Below are 18,178 nucleotides of genomic sequence, written 5' to 3' on the forward strand. Positions count from 1 at the left end.
GCAAGATGCATAATGAACTTATCTAAAAAGGCTTGCTCACGCTTCTTCTTCTTCAGACACGATACTGGGGATAGAGCAATATGATACCATAACCTACAGTGCTTTGCATCAAATGGTTCCACCTATGCACCAGGCCCAAGTAGGCCGCAAGCGAAAGCTTTCATGAACATTAAATGAGCAAGGGTTCGGTTGCTGACCCTGCAGAATGAGCCCAGTGAAAGCAGACAGTCAAGGGCACAACGTTGCAAACTCTCATTCCGCAAGCCGACGCCAAGGTCGCACCTGCCAGATATGCCAGGCACACAGTGAGAAATGCAATATTAATTGTGCAGCATTCTGCCTCAACCACGGTCCCCACCTCACGTGACCAAGCCGAACTTGATAGGGTGCCAAGCCCAGGAGGAAGAAGGCGTCTGGATCCCCCCGTCTCAAGACACAGGCAGATACAATTAAGCGACTCAACGGACATCTGCGACGGTGGGAGTAGGCGGCCTTCCTGCTTATGAATAAATCCTCACATTGTCTGCACATACCCATAGTGAAACATTGTTGCAAATGACAGGTGCACCGCGAGCTGGGAACAGCGATGGTCCCAGACTGGGGGGCTCGCGGGTGAACGAATCAGAACATGGGACCTTTATCACTGACGCCATTAACATTGACCAATCCTCAGGGGTCTTCATGTAACAATTTGTATGTATCAAACTGAAGGGACAACCCAAGTATACCACCTGACTGACCCTTAACCAATAACCAAGTCCTCTATATGTATGCTATACTAACCCTACCACTCGGGGAACCAATCCAGAGTGGCAATAGGTTTTTTTGCTAATTTTGCTAAGGTGACGCAAGTAGCACGTCACGCTAAGGTAAAAAGGGCCTGCAAGCCCCACGCTGCTGAGAGAGTGTCAGGACGGACGCGTACGATCCTTGGCCATCCCTGCCGTTTTGTTTAATAAACAGCAGAATCACCTTGCTTCTTGCGTGTGTCTCATACTCTATCTCTTTGGGATATACGGGAGGAGTTGGGGCCTCCCTGCCCGGAGGTCCGCGGACGGCCCAGCAGGCCCCGGGAGAATTTCCCCCCGCCAAGTTGGAGGCACTGCTGAGATCTGTTTAAGGTCCGCTTTTATTTTTATTTTTCCAAGTACTCCCGTTGCGAGGAGGCCCGGCGGCGCGGTCCCCTCTGCCGCTGCCCCCTTTTGAGGACTACAGGACCATCGCGGAACTGCGAGAAGACCGGACAGCGCAATCCGGATAGTGGCCCTCGGGAGCCGGTTGAGAAGTATCCCGCCCGCGGTTGGCGAGTGTCCAGACGTAGTCCAGACGAGGGGAGGTGGCGAGCCGCTTGGAGGGGTGCACGCAGTCGAGCGGCCCCGCATCAAGAGAACTTGGTGAGTATGCCACGCCCAACAAGCAATGTGAAATTGTGAGGGAGGGGGGAGGAATTGAATACGGGAGGCGGGAGGTGTTGCACAGTTGCGCGGCGAAGGTTTGATAATTTAGTGTTGACAATGAAATGAATGGTAGCCGGACGAGTGCGAGAGCAGTCCGCTACATTACGGGAGAGAAGGGGGCAGAGCACGAAAACATCACGTGTGGCCGCTCGTAGACACTAATTGGCCTAGGTCGCGACCATGTGTAAGGGTGTGTGTGTTTGGTTTCCTACGATTTGGCAATTATTGATCAATGAGTAGATGAGGATCCCTATTGTTCGAGCAGGAAACTCGATAGATAGATGACGTTTCCCTGTAGCCGGTAGCTAGATAGTTGCCCAATACGGAAGATAATTGGCTGGTTAAGCCCTCCTGTCGAGGGGCGTATCACACGCGAGGCGACGCAGTGTGCGCAGTCCGATTATATTATTGATTACCTTGTTCCAGGAGTGACAGGAAGACAGCTGTGGGGTAACGGGGGTAGCTTGTAAGTGTATTTTGGACTTAAAGAATATATGAAGAACTTACCAGTAGTTTGAAGGGATCAGCGACGTCACCAGCAGGGCTTACATAGGACATCTCGAGAACCAGGCATCTTTTATTTTTGAGTGGCGGGGAGGAGAGCTGTGTTAAGGGCATGGAAACGGAGGTACACGGTAATGAGTTGATCAGGGGAAGGCGAAAGGAGGTACGTGGCTGCGCACAGAGAACGCCGGCCACGGCAAGTGGAGAAGAGGGAGGAGGAGCAAGTGAAAGTAGGACGGCGGTATAAGAACGTCACAAGGGGCACGCAGCCGCAGGGGGCTGCGTGCGCTCTGGCCGCAGGGGGCCGTAAGGGTGTTGTATAAAGGAAGAAACTAAAGAAAAGAATATACAAATGTAAATACTATATTTTACTAATTTTCCTTAGCGGACTATCGCAAGTCCCCAAACTTACGGGGCCAGGTAAAGATACAATGCTGTATATTGTAAACTGCTAGTGAGATAACCACTACCAAATAGGGGAAGGGTAACAAGTGGAGCGCTACTATGTCATACGGGACAGGATCGGGGGGGTGGGGGAACACCCTCACAACCCCGCTGCAACACATATGTAAAACACTATCACCCCATAGAGAGAAATTGATCAAGTACAGCATAGAATGGACACAGGGGACGGACAACAAAATGACGACACCATGGCCGCCTAATGGTAGCTTCGATCCATATACCCAACACTCACTATTAAACCATCTGCACAATACATACAAGGGGAAGAAGTTAACGCACCACGTGGAGGTGTTCAACTTATGGAGGATGTTCCAAGGGTCCCGACCAGGACCAAACGGAATGTTCATTGTAGGGGAAACAACAGGAGATAAGGAGATTAAGGAGGAGGGAGAGAATGGGGAAAAGGGAAGTGAAGGAACACAGAACACGGGGAAAGGACAAGAGGGAGGAGAAAAGAGTGACGACTCAACCGAAAATGAAATAAAAAAGGAACAGTTCGACGATATACCTCTAGCGAAGGTAGTGAAAACAGAGGGAGGGGGGTTGTATCCTTTAAGAGAACTAGGGGAAATAGCAAGAGAACAATTAAGGGCGGCTGAGGGGTACTCGAACCCGGCATACAGCCCGCCTCCATATACAGCTACAGGTGGACACACGGGAGGGGAGCGGACTAGTACAACAGGATCAGCCCATAGGAAGATGCTAGCAGGGGAGGGGAGGACTGAAGACGAGAAGGCTACGGACGTAGGAAATGATGAGTGGGTAGCTGCGCAGATACTATTAAAATTACAAGGTTCATTAACAGGAGAAGAGAAGGAGGTGGTGAGGAAAATGGATGAGGATAATGGCAGGGAGAGTGAAATGGAAGGGGAAGAGGGGAAAAGAAAGGTGGAAGAGCAGTTAAGACAAAAGGAAGAGACCTTGGAGGAACGATTAGCAGAATTAAGGGATGAACAGAATGCACTGATCAAGCAGCTCGAGAGGGGGGAAAGAGAGAGAGCACGGGAAAGGAAAGAAGGTAAGAATGAGTTGGGAAAAATGAGAGAACGAACTGAGGAGCAAAGGAGAGAAGCTGAAAGGTTAAAGGCAGCGGCGGAAAGGGTATCAAGAGCAGTCCTGCGCGACAGGAAAAAAGAGGAAGAGGAGAAAGAGAAAGAAATGGCTATATGGAAGAAGAGACTACTGTCAGAAACGACAAGGAAATACAAAGAAGGGAGGATGATAGAGAGTATATTAGAAAGGGAGAGGGAGAGATGGGAAAGTTAGAAAGAAGATGAAAAAATATTGGAAAAAATGAGTTGTGAAGTAATGGAAGAATTAAAAAAGAAAAGAGAGGAAATTGGTAGAGGAATAGCGGAGAGAAACGAAGGGGAAAGAGAAGATAGGAGGGGGGAGAGTGAAGTAAGGAGGAATGTATATAGAGGCACAGAAGTAGCAACAACATCGGCACGAAGGGGAGCGATTAGCAAAGAAGAAAAGGGAGGAACGGACCTAATAGACTTAAGAACAGTAACGATTGGGGGGAAAAAGCCAGTTTGGGGGTTGCCATTTATGAATGACTTTTGTAGTGAGGAAGAAGAAGGAATGGAGAGGGAAGGAAGAAATAGTGAAAGGGAAAGCCTAGATAAACTATACACCACCCGGACAAATAAAGACTCCCCATGGATCTGCAGGAGAAAGGAAGAACTGCAGAGAAGTGAGGAGGAGGAGCATGGAATGGCGGAAAGGCAGACACGTGAAGCCACGCCGTCACCGTCCCGTCATGCATGCTCCACCACCCCACGCTCATTACGTGCAACATGCCCATCTAAACTAGCGCCCTTCACAAGAGAACTGACGCCCTATGCAGGAAGGCTTAGAGACCTCCCTGGACGCAGGCAGGGAGAACGAATACACACGCCCACAATAAGTAAAGGAAATGATGAAAGAAGGGGAAGTGGTGGAGGAGAAAGAGTAGAGACCAGGAGAAATATGGACGAAGCTGACGATGTAGAAGAGACGGAAGAAGAGGAGGGGTTTGAGGACTCGATTTTGTGGAACCCAGGGGGTAAAACGGGACACAACTTAATGCCTCTTCTAGAGAGGGGAGGGGTTAGACCACAATACGTCCCTTGGAAGCATGCAGACAAGGAAAATATAACATGCAGACTCCCATCATTAAGCGGGGGTGCGGGTAAATGGATATATGAAATGGAAAAACACACCGCAGGGCAGAAGTTGGCAGTGGGAGATGTAAAGGGCCTTCTCATATCAATATTAGGTGATTCTGCGGATGACATCTGGAAGAGAGCAGGCTTCCCCAGGGTAACAATAACAAACACATCTCACGATGGGGCACCATTCGCAAACTGCAGACATGCATTATGGCAGGCACTAAGGGTATAGTATCCGGACACATCAGACATAGGAGCTATTACCTCGCGCAAGATGCGTGAGAACAAGGATCCTGTTGATTATATCCAGGAAATTCAGGAGAAGTGGCGTATGGAAACTAGAGAACAATGGGACAAAACACCAGCAATATTCTATCATATACTAGTACAGGGGCTCCCAGAAGCAGTCCAGAAACAACTGAAGAAAGTAGTGGGGATGGAAGCAAAAGCATGGCCAGAAATAAAACTGACTATAGTGCATCATTGCAGGACATGGCAAGAAAAAATGAAAAAAAAGGAAGAGGATAGGAAAAGGAAGAGGCTAAACTAGTACAGAAGAAACTCACTAAATACATGATGGAAGGCGCACTAATAACTACACCTGCCACAATAACTCAAAGCCCCACACAAGTAGTGGCTTCACAAGACCCCTCCCAAATACAATCATCGCAGACTGTAACACAACAGATGCCGCCACCCAACCATACACGACTAACATGGGAGGAGGATACTCAACGCCAGGAGCTGGGTATTATAATTACAACCGGGGAAGGGGAGGAGTAATGAGAGGGAGAGGATACAGATTTAACACACAACAACAGGTGGGGGGACTTAGAAATTCCTACCCCACCGGGCACCCAGTATACCAGGACAACACAGGAAGCTTTCCATGGCAGAACAGGGAACCACCGGTGTGTTGGATTTGTGGATTGGTGGGCCACATGTCACGTACGTGTAGAGTGAGACCAGGCACACCGTTGTGGAATGAACAGGGACAACAAGAGCTCCCACAGGAACAGCAGGGCATCCAGCAACAGCAGACATTGCAACAGGCAAATGGACAGCAACAACTAGTAACACAACAACAGTCACAGACATACCCACTGCCTCAACAACAGGTAGCGATTACACAACAACCCCTAGCACAGCAAGTACAGCAACCTACACAAGTCCAAGACCATAACATAACCTCAACCAATACCCAACTACAGCAAACACAACTGGGTAGGGTGACAGTGCTGGGACACAACCCTTACACGGGAAGTGGTCAATCATTATACCCCCAATAGGACAGCCCACAGATGACCTTGGTGTGTCCCATCCTGTCGGCAACACCTAATAGTGCGGAGGAACCACGCATAGAGGTAACGATAGGTGACAAAAAATTATCATTCCTTGTCGACACCGGGGCGACCCGGTCTTGCATAAGGGAAGGTAAATTTAAGATGTCAGGTGAAGCCATGAACACCCAAGGATTCTCTGGGGCTGGGGGGTTGGTTCCCTTTACTGATAACATTCCCTTATCAATAGGGGATTATGACATGTCAGTCCCACTTTTATATTCCAGGGCCTCACCAGTAAATATAATGGGGAGAGACATAATGAGCAGGTTGAATATGACGATCTCCTTTACGGAGGACGGCATAATTTGCTCCACTCCAGGAATTAACATGCTCACGGCGCGGCAGATCATGCAGGCATACTGTGGACAGGCAGTGATTAGGGCTGAGCCAGTAGATGGTGAACTGTTCCAGTACGGGACAGACATGGAATTTGCATGGATGCCAGGGATAGAGGGAAAGATCTGGAGGAGGCCAGCAGCCTACTTGTTTAGACCAGAAACGCCAGCTAATGAACCAGAAGGAAAGGTGATTTCGGTGGACCTAGAGAGCATTATAGCAACCGCTGATTACATTGCCGTGCATGCCCAAGACAGAGAAGGAAGAGCGTGGAGGGCAGTGATCGCACTAGCAGAGGGATGCAGACTCACCCAGGTGTCAGATGAGGAGCTCTTCTCAGGAGAAAAGGAAGAATGTGAAATGGTATTTATGATGAGTGTGGAAATATGGCTAAGGGTGACATACAAACAAGTGGCACAGAAAATTGCAATGGCACTTGAGGCACCCACGTCCACCCCAGTTCCCTTTTTTGAGGAAGATATGGCAAAAGTACCAACATCATTATAGACTACTAGCCCCTATGACGTGGGGTGCATAAAAAGCATAGGGGGGGTAAGAATAAAATTGAAAAAGGGTGCAATACTCCCCAGAGTAAAACAGTACCCACTATCAAAAGAGGCAGATGAGGGCATATGTGAAATAATAACAATGTTAGACAATGGGCCGCATTTCGCCAATGAAATGTTCCAGCATATCACGTCCTTACTGAACATCAAGCATAAATTTGCATGTGCATATCACCCGCAGGCCAACGGTATATGCGAACGCCTGAATGGCCTATTAAAAGAGGCAATTGCAAAAATACAGCAAACAACAAAGAAGAGTTGGCTGTATTGCCTTCCGCTAGCCCTATTTGAGATAAGGAATAGACCAGGCTCCGACCACCACCTCACCCCTCACGTGGTGACCGGACGCCAAATGCGCCTTCCTCTGACGCCAACATCAAGAGCATTTACCGACCATGAGAGTACTGCAAATGTCCTTGGTGATGAAATGTACCAATATGTGTCTTCTTTGATTACTTGTGTGGTGTTTGTGTCTCAACAGCTCGAGAGCATGCGGGGCGGGTCTAAGAGTGATCAACAAGAAGACGCGGATGAAGAATCGGAAAAGGGAAAACTGTGCAAAATTGCCAAAGGCGACCACGTACTACTCCGCAATTTCAACAGAAAGTGGAACAGCCCACGCTTCACTGGCCCCCACCTGGTAGAGGAGGTATCAACGAGAGCAGTAAAGCTACAGGACAAACGTGCTTGGAATCACCTACACGACGTAAAGATCTGCAAACTCCAGACCCGCCCTAGCGTCACCGACAGGGACATTGGAAGAGCAGCAACAGCATCGCCAACGGAGGAAGGGACTTCTACCGCAACTAACGGCCAAAGTGTCCCCATACCCTGCCACCCCCCTGATTCCCCAGAGACAACTACCGAAATAAAGAGGGGTAACTACCATACCGCCCACCCCATGGTCACACGTTCAAAGAGTAAAGAAACCTCTACCAGTTGAACCCCAAACCCTCTGCCCATTGACCCCCTACCCACTGCAATAATAACCCAACTGAAGAACATTGTTTTGCACATACACATGTAAACACGTGAATGTTCTCTTTTTTTTTCTCTCGTACATGCAGGTCCGGCGTATTATTGTACTGTTAAGAAAGCAGATAACTAACAAAGTTCACTGCCCAGGAGGAGTAGATGATACCCTCAGACAATAACTACCCTGAAGAATTATCGCACCAATTTGTCTATTACATAAAAAGGCCAAAGCACCTGAAAAGGAGGAGGGTACGTGTCTACTACACAGCACTTCTCTTGGCCATAGAGCAATCAATGCCCCACATCCAACCATACTTGCCTGTCCTAAGAGATAGATCGCTTAGATTGGCGTGGGAACAGCTCTTCGCCTGGGCACTGAACGACTACTTAATAGGGAGAGCTTGAAAACAACAACTAACACTAATAACAAGCATATTGAGAATTTTCAGGCGGGCAACTTTAACGTCGCAAGAATTAGCTGCCGGACTGCAGCAAGGTAAGAGCAAAATGCCGGTGAAACTAGCCTCTGTAATAAAGATGATAGGGATTTTGATGATCACCGGGTTTGTGGCTGCCTCTGTATGGCGGTACAATTATGCTATCAATATTTTTGCTGTACCCAAACCTAATATACCCCCACCCCCAGCTGCAACAGGTGTTACGTCAGGTGGTACTAGCGAAATTCCACACAAGGGTAATAGAGGTAAACGCAGCACATACTCAGAGAATAAAGATATTGACAATTACATACAAAATTCAGCACACGTCTCTAACAACATGTGGTACCAACACATGACCAAAATAGGTAAACAAACAACAGAAGACAGCTGCTACGTCTGCTCATTGATCCCATACGCCATGAGTGCTTCCCAAACTTTCGTTGCCACGGAAATAGATGAAAAAACAGCACGATGTATAATATACCTGGCACTGTTCCAAACAAAAGGGAGATTTCAAGGGAACACGGTGCACCTGGTATGGAAATCACGAGACACATACCCGTACGAAAATAACTTCCTTAAGAGTTATTTGAGCTATCACAAGGCCAGTTTACATGCCGAAGCATTCAGATACATAACAAGCGGCCCTGAAAAAGGGGAAACGAAGAAAGTTACACTACAGTACCTACCATGTGATTGGTACGCCACTGAAGCTGCTGGTAAACAAGGATGTTGGGAAAGACCACTGATAATAATAACAGGAAAGGTGTACCTGGGTGACAAATGGGACATAGGAGTGGTTGGCAGCAACATGATAATGAGAGAAGATACTACAACTATTGCAGAGCACAACAACAGATGTGGATGACTTGGGTCAAGTACGTACCCATGCTAACATGGATAGAGAAGGATGAGGACCCAATAACAATACTGCCGATGACTGCACCTAAGATATGCTACCAACACAAAGGAGAAGTGGACGTAGGATACAACACCAACTGTGCAAGTGTGACAGAGCTACCTGAGGGGGTGCAGGAACAGCAGTAGTAATGGACCATTACTGGGCCTGTGGAGACAAGGCATACCACACACTGCCCCCTCTGTGGAATGGTGTATGCACAATAGTACACGTTAATGTACCATCACTAGTGGTGCCCCAGAAACATGTGAATGTGGTGAACTTCCCCAAAATGGATGAAGGAAACAAAAGGAAGAAGAGATCTGCACAGCTTCAGAAAGGGCCAGAGAACCGAAACAACGGCAACAACACTGTCCTGAACAGAAGGAAAAGACAAGGAGAACCTCTGACAGGAAATTACCTGTGGGGAAGGTCGGAAACAGCACTCACTTCAATCCCGCCAGAACACAGACTATTCAGCAGAGCAGCTATGTTCTTCTCCTCAATAATACATCCTGGACTACAGGCCTACGCAAACGCAAAATGGCTCCAGATAACTAGCTGGGAACTAATGATGACAATTAACTCTACAGTAAATGGATTCAACGCAATAAAAGAGGAATTGCGAGCAGTGAGGATGGTTGCACTACAGAACAGATATGTACTGGACCTCCTCACAGCAATGGAAGGAGGAGTTTGCGCAAAGATAGGACAATCATGCTGCACATTCATTCCTGCTAACCATGCTGACAATGGTACACTGACAGAAGCAGTATCACAATTGGCCCAGATGCACTCCAAAATGATGGATGAAAGTAAAGGTGTAAAAAAGGACGGAAGCTAGTTTTCGACGCTATGGTCATGGATGCCATCTTGGCTGTCAGATGGGCTGAAGATCATAGTTGGATGCATTATTTTGGCTGGAGCTGCACTTATCATAATAAGATTTTGGAAGGCCCGGAAGGCACGCACCACAGATGAGATGATCGAAATGGTCGGTATGCACCCCTTGATGCCAGCAGATGACGGCCAACACGCAGGCACAATAATAAAAGAGAGAGAGAGGTTGCGCAACCAGATCATCACTAATCACCTGGACCCACCATCTGTGAAGCTCGAAAACCCAAGAAACCCAAGGAGCTACATAGGGAAATGGGTATACTGCACACCTGGAGGAACCTGTGTATATATGTACTGGTCATTTGAAGACCATGTCAACCACTATGGACAATTGGGAGGAGTAACTAAAATATGGAGAGTGAGAGGAGATAAGGAAAAGGATATGTTTGTGGTCGACAAGTCAACCAGAGGGGGGACTGAAGTGGGAAAAGCGAATAAAAGGCTCCCACCAATCCCCTCTCAACCATGGCCTAGAGGATCACGGCCCAGACACCCGCCACGAGAGGAGTTTGCCCATCTCCCAGACGACCAAATACCCTGGTACAAGAACATACGGATGTGCCCACTCGCATGCCCACCCGCATGCCCACCAGCCTGCCCTGCACATGCCGACACCTGCGGCATGGATGAACTCGACTAAACCATCCAGCACCAAATCAACACATCGTTAGAGATGCCATGACGACCCAGCTAACGGTCAGCACACTCGTGCAACATACACACCGGACACTCCCACACCAATCCACACGAAGAACATACTCAGTGCTATGATGTAGGCGACGGAAACACCCACGGACGTGCATCTTTATTATTTTCAACATAGGCTTTTCAAATGCAGAAACGCAAGACGCATAATGAACTTATCTAAAAAGGCTTGCTCACGCTTCTTCTAAAACCATGTACCATAATGAGGAATATAACGGAGACACGATACTGGGGATAGAGCAATATGATACCATAACCTACAGCGCTCTGCATCAAATGGTTCCACCTATGCACCAGGCCAAAGTAGGCCGCAAGCGAAAGCTTTCATGAACATTAAATGAGCAAGGGTTCGGTTGCTGACCCTGCAGAATGAGCCCAGTGAAAGCAGACAGTCAAGGGCACAACGTTGCAAACTCTCATTCCGCAAGCCGACGCCAAGGTCGCACCTGCCAGATAAGCCAGGCACACAGTGAGAAATGCAATATTAATTGTGCAGAATTCTGCCTCAACCACGGTCCCCACCTCACATGACCAAGCCAAACTTGATAGGGTGCCAAGCCCAGGCGGAAGAAGGCGTCTGGATCCCCCCGTCTCAAGACACAGGCAGATACAATTAAGTGACTCAACGGACATCTGCGACGGTGGGAGTAGTCGGCCTTCCTGCTTATGAATAAATCCTCACATTGTCTGCACATACCCATAGTGAAACATTGTTGCAAATGACAGGTGCACCGCGAGCTGGGAACAGCGATGGTCCCAGACTGGGGGGCTCGCGGGTGAACCAATCAGAACATGGGACCCTTATCACTGACGCCATTAACATTGACCAATCCTCAGGGGTCTTCATGTAACAATTTTTATGTATCAAACTGAAGGGACAACCCAAGTATACCACCTGACTGACCCTTAACCAATAACCAAGTCCTCTATATGTATGCTATACTAACCCTACCACTCAGGGAACCAATCCAGAGTGGCAATAGGTTTTTTTGCTAATTTTGCTAAGGTGACGCAAGTAGCGCGTCACGCTAAGGTAAAAAGGGCCTGCGAGCCCCACGCTGCTGAGAGAGTGTCAGGACGGATGCGTACGATCCTTGGCCATCCCTGCCGTTTTGTTTAATAAACAGCAGAATCACCTTGCTTCTTGCGTGTGTCTCATACTCTATCTCTTTGGGATATACGGGAGGAGTTGGGGCCTCCCTGCCCGGAGGTCTGCGGATGGCTCAGCCGGCCCCGGGAGAATTTCCCCCCGACAAATTAGACGGTCATTTGTAATAGTCCATATTTTTACAATATTCCTTTCAAATTGTAATATGCAGATATTTTTCTCTGTATATGATTATGTTGACTAATCAGATGATAACTCAACGCATTTCGGGAAACACTTTCCCTTCTTCAGGAATAGATATGTGACTATTCATAATTTATATCAGTTGAATATATTCTAACATTCTTCATGAACATCTATGGAAAATAACATAGAACATATCAAAGATCAATAATTTTCAAAGATATTATAGAGAAGTCAGTATTACACATTGTTTTTCTCCACCAGTTCCACAATGCCATACCTTGCATTAGGGCCTCGAGGTCCTCTCTTTAAATGTAATTTCCATAGTTAAAAGAATCGAGTCTCGGGTTCTCATAGTCATACTAAGGATCACCTGCAATGATGATCTTAAAATGTTCAAGTAATGGCTGTGTTTACCACTAAATTGGTTACTTCAATGTTGCCATTATATTTAATTTTCGCAAAAGCTAACGAGAGGCTACCTCCTATGAGTGACTGCTCCGGGATCACAATCAGCCTCTGGTATTGTTGGGCAACAACTTTTTCAAAGGTCCACTGTAAAGTGAGATCACCATTCGTTTTATCTGTAAAACATATTGTAATGCTCAACCTGTAGGTCATGTTTAACGTATGGCAAGTCCAATTCCTCATGTGAAAGTCTAATCGATGGAAATAATAAATAGTCACCTTGTTATTTTTTCTCGGGAAGCGCAGTATATCATTCCTGTGGTAGATTTTTCTTAATGGGGCAACTCTCTTTCTTAAAATGCCGTGAAGTCCTAATCAATACAAAGTGTAAAGTATCCGAAAAGTAGTCCTGATATTTGTTCAAGAAAAACTATGGGAAGGGCTAAGTGTGCAAGGCTTACCTGCTCTTCTTACGGTGGTCGTGGTCAATCAATCTTGTCATCTAGATAATATAGTGCCTCGGGTGTGATCTGAAAATATGAATATAATGAGACCAAGTCTCTAGTTCAGTTCATACCAATTAAAGATAGTGTGTTGGCGCAGCCCATCAGACTCTTACCTGGTTTAAGTAGAAGGAGTTCCTCGCTGCAGGCAGGTCCCGTGTGAACTGCGGGTACGTGTTCGCGGGATGCAGAGGAAGTTGAAAACGATCACGCTGACGTGTTCGTGCGTGAGCGTGATGATGTCACATGTAAACATGTCACGTCATCACGTTTCCCACAGGTCTGATGTTATACTCGAAAAAGGATGTGAATGCTATTAAAAAATGGTTGCCATTTGTTGGATGGTTTCATCATTCATGGGTACATTCAAAAGGAAGAGGAGATGGTATTGACTATTTGGTGGTTAATAATTGAATAACTGCCCGAGATGACTTCCAATGGATACATCGGATGTCATTACATCACTTGTTAATTTAGACATGATTTTCAGGAACTACAATGCGGAAAGGTTTCTCATTACACAGAAGAGTGCATGTGTCCGGGAAGGTACAGTTCATTAAGGTCGATACTATTGATGTTATTAAATAGTATTTTTCTGTAGCCATCCATAAAGATCTGATGAAAAAATGTCCCCATATTGTCATTGCATTTGTATTTTCAGTGCACACACTTTAGTGGATAGAGTCAACAATAAGCAACAAGTAGAGGAAAGCTGTGTGACATGCCAAAGAACCATTGTGACAGTAGGAGATGGGGATGTGTGCCTACATTGTCACTGTGGCATCAGAAAACCTGGCTTTGATAAGCTAATTTTCTGATTTGTATAAATAGAGAGATCCTGGCAAATCAAATATCTCCCTCTGCCTCCCCCACCATTCCCCTTATTTGCCAACATGTGCATACCAACACAGAAGCGCAGGACATGTGACTTTTAAAGGGCTTTCAGAATAAGCACACCTGTTCACTGGTGCCATTCATTAATTTAAGAACATTTCAGACTAGGGTCTCTAAACTTGCATGGGTAACCTACAGCCTTGTAGGGCATGGTTTGGGTGAATAATACATGATAACCTCAGCTGGAAAATGTAGGGCTTATGTGAACTCTACCCTCTGACCTACATTGTCAATAGAACAATGGCACCCAAAAGAAATTCTTTAAAGAAGGTCTCTTTATGAGTATGGTGACAAGAGTAAAAAGGGGACAATTCATGAATACCTCCTGTTTTTAAAATACCACCTAATCATGAGCTGCGATCACTCTTTACACACATATATGTCTGATACCACTGATGCAATCATACATTTAGAAGGGTTGCCTTTTAATCCAGAGACAGATTTGTTGATCACGCTGTATGTGGAATCTCTCTACTACAGCATACCTCAATTAGAGTTACTCAATACTATGAAAGAATTCTTTGAGCTTAGGCCAGGCCCTCATCAAATTCGGAATGAATTCTTGATAGAATTGTTAGAAGTAGCTCTCACTAAGAATTATTTTTGTTTCAAGACAGCTTTTTACTTACAAATTAAGGGAACGACGATGGGGGCAGCTTTTGCCCTCAATTATGCCACCCTGTGCATGTGGAAATTTGAGAAAACATTCATCCTGGACGATTCCAATAATGTTCAGGCCTGCCCTTAAACTTTTTAAATGGTACATAGATCATATCATCATCGTATGGGATAAAGCGTAGGGTGATTACAACAATTTCCTATTATGGATCAATGCGTTGAATACCAATCTAAAGTTCACAATGGCTGCCAGCAATCAATCTTTCCTGGATCTTCTTATCAAGATTAATGATGGACATATCATTGTTGACCTTTATTTTAAAGAGACCAATTGAAACACCATTCTTCATTTTGACAGTTTTAATTCTCAAGCCTTGTGTCAAAGCATTCCATACGGGTAATCTTTAAGAGCCAGACAAAATTGTACCAGAATAGAGGATTACATGTCTCAGGCTGATACAATACAAGACAGGCTCCAAGAAAGAGTCTATCCTTCCCTTCTATTAAGTCAATCTCAGAAAAGGGCTAAAAACTAACATCGGAAGATGCTATTGCTAATAAAAATAAGGAAAATATAACCAGGGAGTGTATAGTTTGTGCCATGACTTACAACACGCACCACAATGATATCAAGAAAGCCATTTCCAAACACTGGCATCTGCTGCAACTTAACAATCCATCTTTGGAACGCCCTATTTATGCATTTAAAAAAGGCAAAAATTTGAATAACTGGCTTTCACGAGCAGATAGAGCCACAATGGCAAACAATACAATGATTATCCCGGCTCTCTGGGGATCCAAGTCAATAAGTGGACATTTTCCGTGAGGTTTGTGTGGCCAATGCAAATCTACAACCGCATGTACATCGGTCTTCATGAATGGTAAGTCCTGGAATTTAAAACATCACATGACTTGCAACACAAAAAAATGTCATTTATGTCATTATATGTCCTTGTCTACAGACATACATTCGGAAAACCACCAGACCCATCAAATTAAGGATAACGGAACATAAATCCAAGATCCGTACCAAAACTGTAGCATCTCTGTTAGTAGCCCATTTTCTTGAATGTAATCATAGTTGCGACGATTTCAAATGGTGGGCACTTGAGCAAGTCATAGGCATAGACTCCCATAGTATAGCAGCTAGATTAGCACAGCGTGACCAATGGTGGATGTATAATACTCTAAGCTACCATATGGAACTCAATCAACAGGAGGAGTGGCTCCATTGTGTTCCATAAAGAGGCCATGTTACCATCTGATTCAAGACATAAAATAGGAGAGAGTAAGTATAGATAATATACTAGTCTTCCATTTTGTATTTTGGCCCTTTAAGATGCATCACAAATATCAATTACACCTCAGAATGGATTGTCTACATTTGTAGATAATGCACGCTTAGATATACATTAAAAGTATATGGTTGTCTTTGTCCTGTGCTTTTTTGAATTCCCATGCCGGGACTACATCTAGACACTGCTCTAGCTACATCATAGAGGCTGTTCTAGCATTTGACGTGATTCCGCAGTCCTATCTTTGTGAACATGCAATTTTCACTAGAGTTAGATGGAGAAGAAGTCCGTCTACATTGTTTAAATCATCCTGATTGGAGCATTCTCAATGCCCAATGAGTTTGTAATGCCAGGGACCTTCCAGCACCTTTTTATTGTTGTTTCTGACAATCGAAGGGTAAGCGGCTTGTTTGTTCCCCCCGCGTTAGCCCTTTGCACCGAGGTATTGCTAACTTTGCCATTTTTAATAATTACAACAGGTCTCTATGCCAGCGGCATATTAGTTTCATTATGTTTGACCTGGGTATGGAGTATTGATAATGAAGCAAAAGCTGATGTAATCAAAGCACTAGCATATGGCTTTTGCTTCATTATTGTCGCAAGGGCAGAGATTAACTCAAGCTCAGGAGGCTTGTCCATTTCACAAAATGGATGCCTCCTAGTGCTTGATATTAAAGGGGTTTAAATATTATTTGTCTAAAATTTTACATAGGAACTTTCTTTAAAAAGATGTTTAATATATGTTTTTTAAGACAATAACATTTTTGAGGGAACTATTCCTTTAAACTATATATTATTGGAATTTGATTTTCCAGGCTCCGATGTGGTACAAGAAATTAAAATTCTCTTTTTTCCATCAGGTTGGACTGAGTTTTGCTATTGGAATATAGCAGAATTGAAAATAAATGGTTTCCAAATGAGCCCTCTTGGCAGCTGCTACAGATGGGCCACCTGATAAGAACAATGATGCTACCATGACATATGAATGGAGGTGGGTCAAGTTGGTCCATGGCCATAGGTATAGTGTTCTGTCTTACTGAATTCCGCTCAGCAGGTTGAACTAGGGATAGTTTTAATCCCATCTTATAAATTGTGTCTCCACAGATAAATTGCCCATTATCTGTTGTTTGTTGGGGTGGCAGAATGAAGCGCTGGACCTCCACACCCACATTGGTTGAAACAAGGTGAATCATTTTCTTTGTTCCATGATGCTTAAAATATTTTACTCGTTTTGGTGAATTTGAGTTGTAGGCTCGGTCAGATTTTAACGTAGTGTAATTTTGTTTCTCTTTGCAGTACATTTGGTCAGAAATTGATTTAAGATGGAAGTCTATTGATTCCTCAAACAAGAACAAGCCTGAATACGATATCAACCCTGTACATGTCCTTGTATATAAATTGATAAATACTGGTTTGCAGTATTTTTGTCCTGAGTAAGACGATTTTCAGTTTTTGATTGAACTAGATATAAGAACTCGTTGAAACTATGATAAACAAGATATTTTGAGACTTGCAATATGCCTATGCATGCAACAGACTTGTAGTCGACACTCAGCACTTTTTTTGTCAGCATTTTTGCACTGATTTAGCACTTTATGATAGCCAGTACTTTTTTCATTAGCATTTATGCATTGAGGTAACACTGAATTTAATAATCAGGGAGAAGTATAGCTATAACCCATATGAAAAATAGGTACAACATGGGCAGCTGTCCAACTATGACGATGGTAATTTAGTACCCACATTTGAGGGTTACTCGCATAGGAAAACCTCCCTTACACATAGCTTATATATTGCTTACCCATGCTGTACTAAAATGGAATGCTTTTAGAACTATTAGATTTTTGTATAAATGTAATGATACATTTTTTGTCTACATTTATGCAATTGTGTGTATTATATTAATAAAACATGAATATATAACGATTATTACTAACCAAGTTTACTCTCTCCTTCACCTACCAAGAGTCTATTAGATTTACATTTATATTGTGGTTTTTCCGTGTGACTTTTTTCCTTGGTTTTTTGACTTCCCACTTTCCCCATGTCCACGATGAAGGGGATACACATCCTTTGTTATAATACTGGGATCACTCTTTAGCCATTCCCATAAAGGTCCTTGCAGAACTCAGGAACCTCCAGGAATCCGGACTGGGGCTTCTGTGCCTAGGGATGCTGTGGTCCAGCCCCCTGACACCAGTTCCCAAGTTCAATATGCCCATATTTCCCTCGAGCTTGCCTATTTATAGAATCTGACTGTTCATGGCTGTTCACGGCTGAGGGGAGCAACTGGAAGGGCTGTGCCAACTGTGGTTCTTGGGCCTGGCTTTCAACAAGTACAGGCTCACTATGGCACAAGCGTAGGGTCTGATCAAGTAAAAAAAACAAAAAACAATCCTCGTGATAACCATAACAACTGCTGACCCA

General features: G+C 44.9%; 1 long non-coding RNA gene across 1 annotated transcript; it reads left to right on the top strand.

The window, feature by feature from the left end:
* The first annotated feature begins 16,618 nt into the window (after positions 1 to 16,618).
* Positions 16,619 to 17,657, top strand: LOC138568815 (uncharacterized). Its single transcript, XR_011302991.1, has 3 exons — positions 16,619 to 16,742; positions 16,856 to 16,935; positions 17,048 to 17,657. It is a non-coding gene; the product is annotated as an uncharacterized lncRNA (long non-coding RNA).
* The last annotated feature ends 521 nt before the right edge of the window (positions 17,658 to 18,178 follow it).

The sequence above is a fragment of the Ambystoma mexicanum genome, chromosome 1p, assembly GCF_040938575.1.
Source record: "Ambystoma mexicanum isolate Mex_15411 chromosome 1p, UKY_AmexF1_1, whole genome shotgun sequence".
Classification (NCBI taxonomy): Eukaryota; Metazoa; Chordata; class Amphibia; order Caudata; family Ambystomatidae; genus Ambystoma; species Ambystoma mexicanum.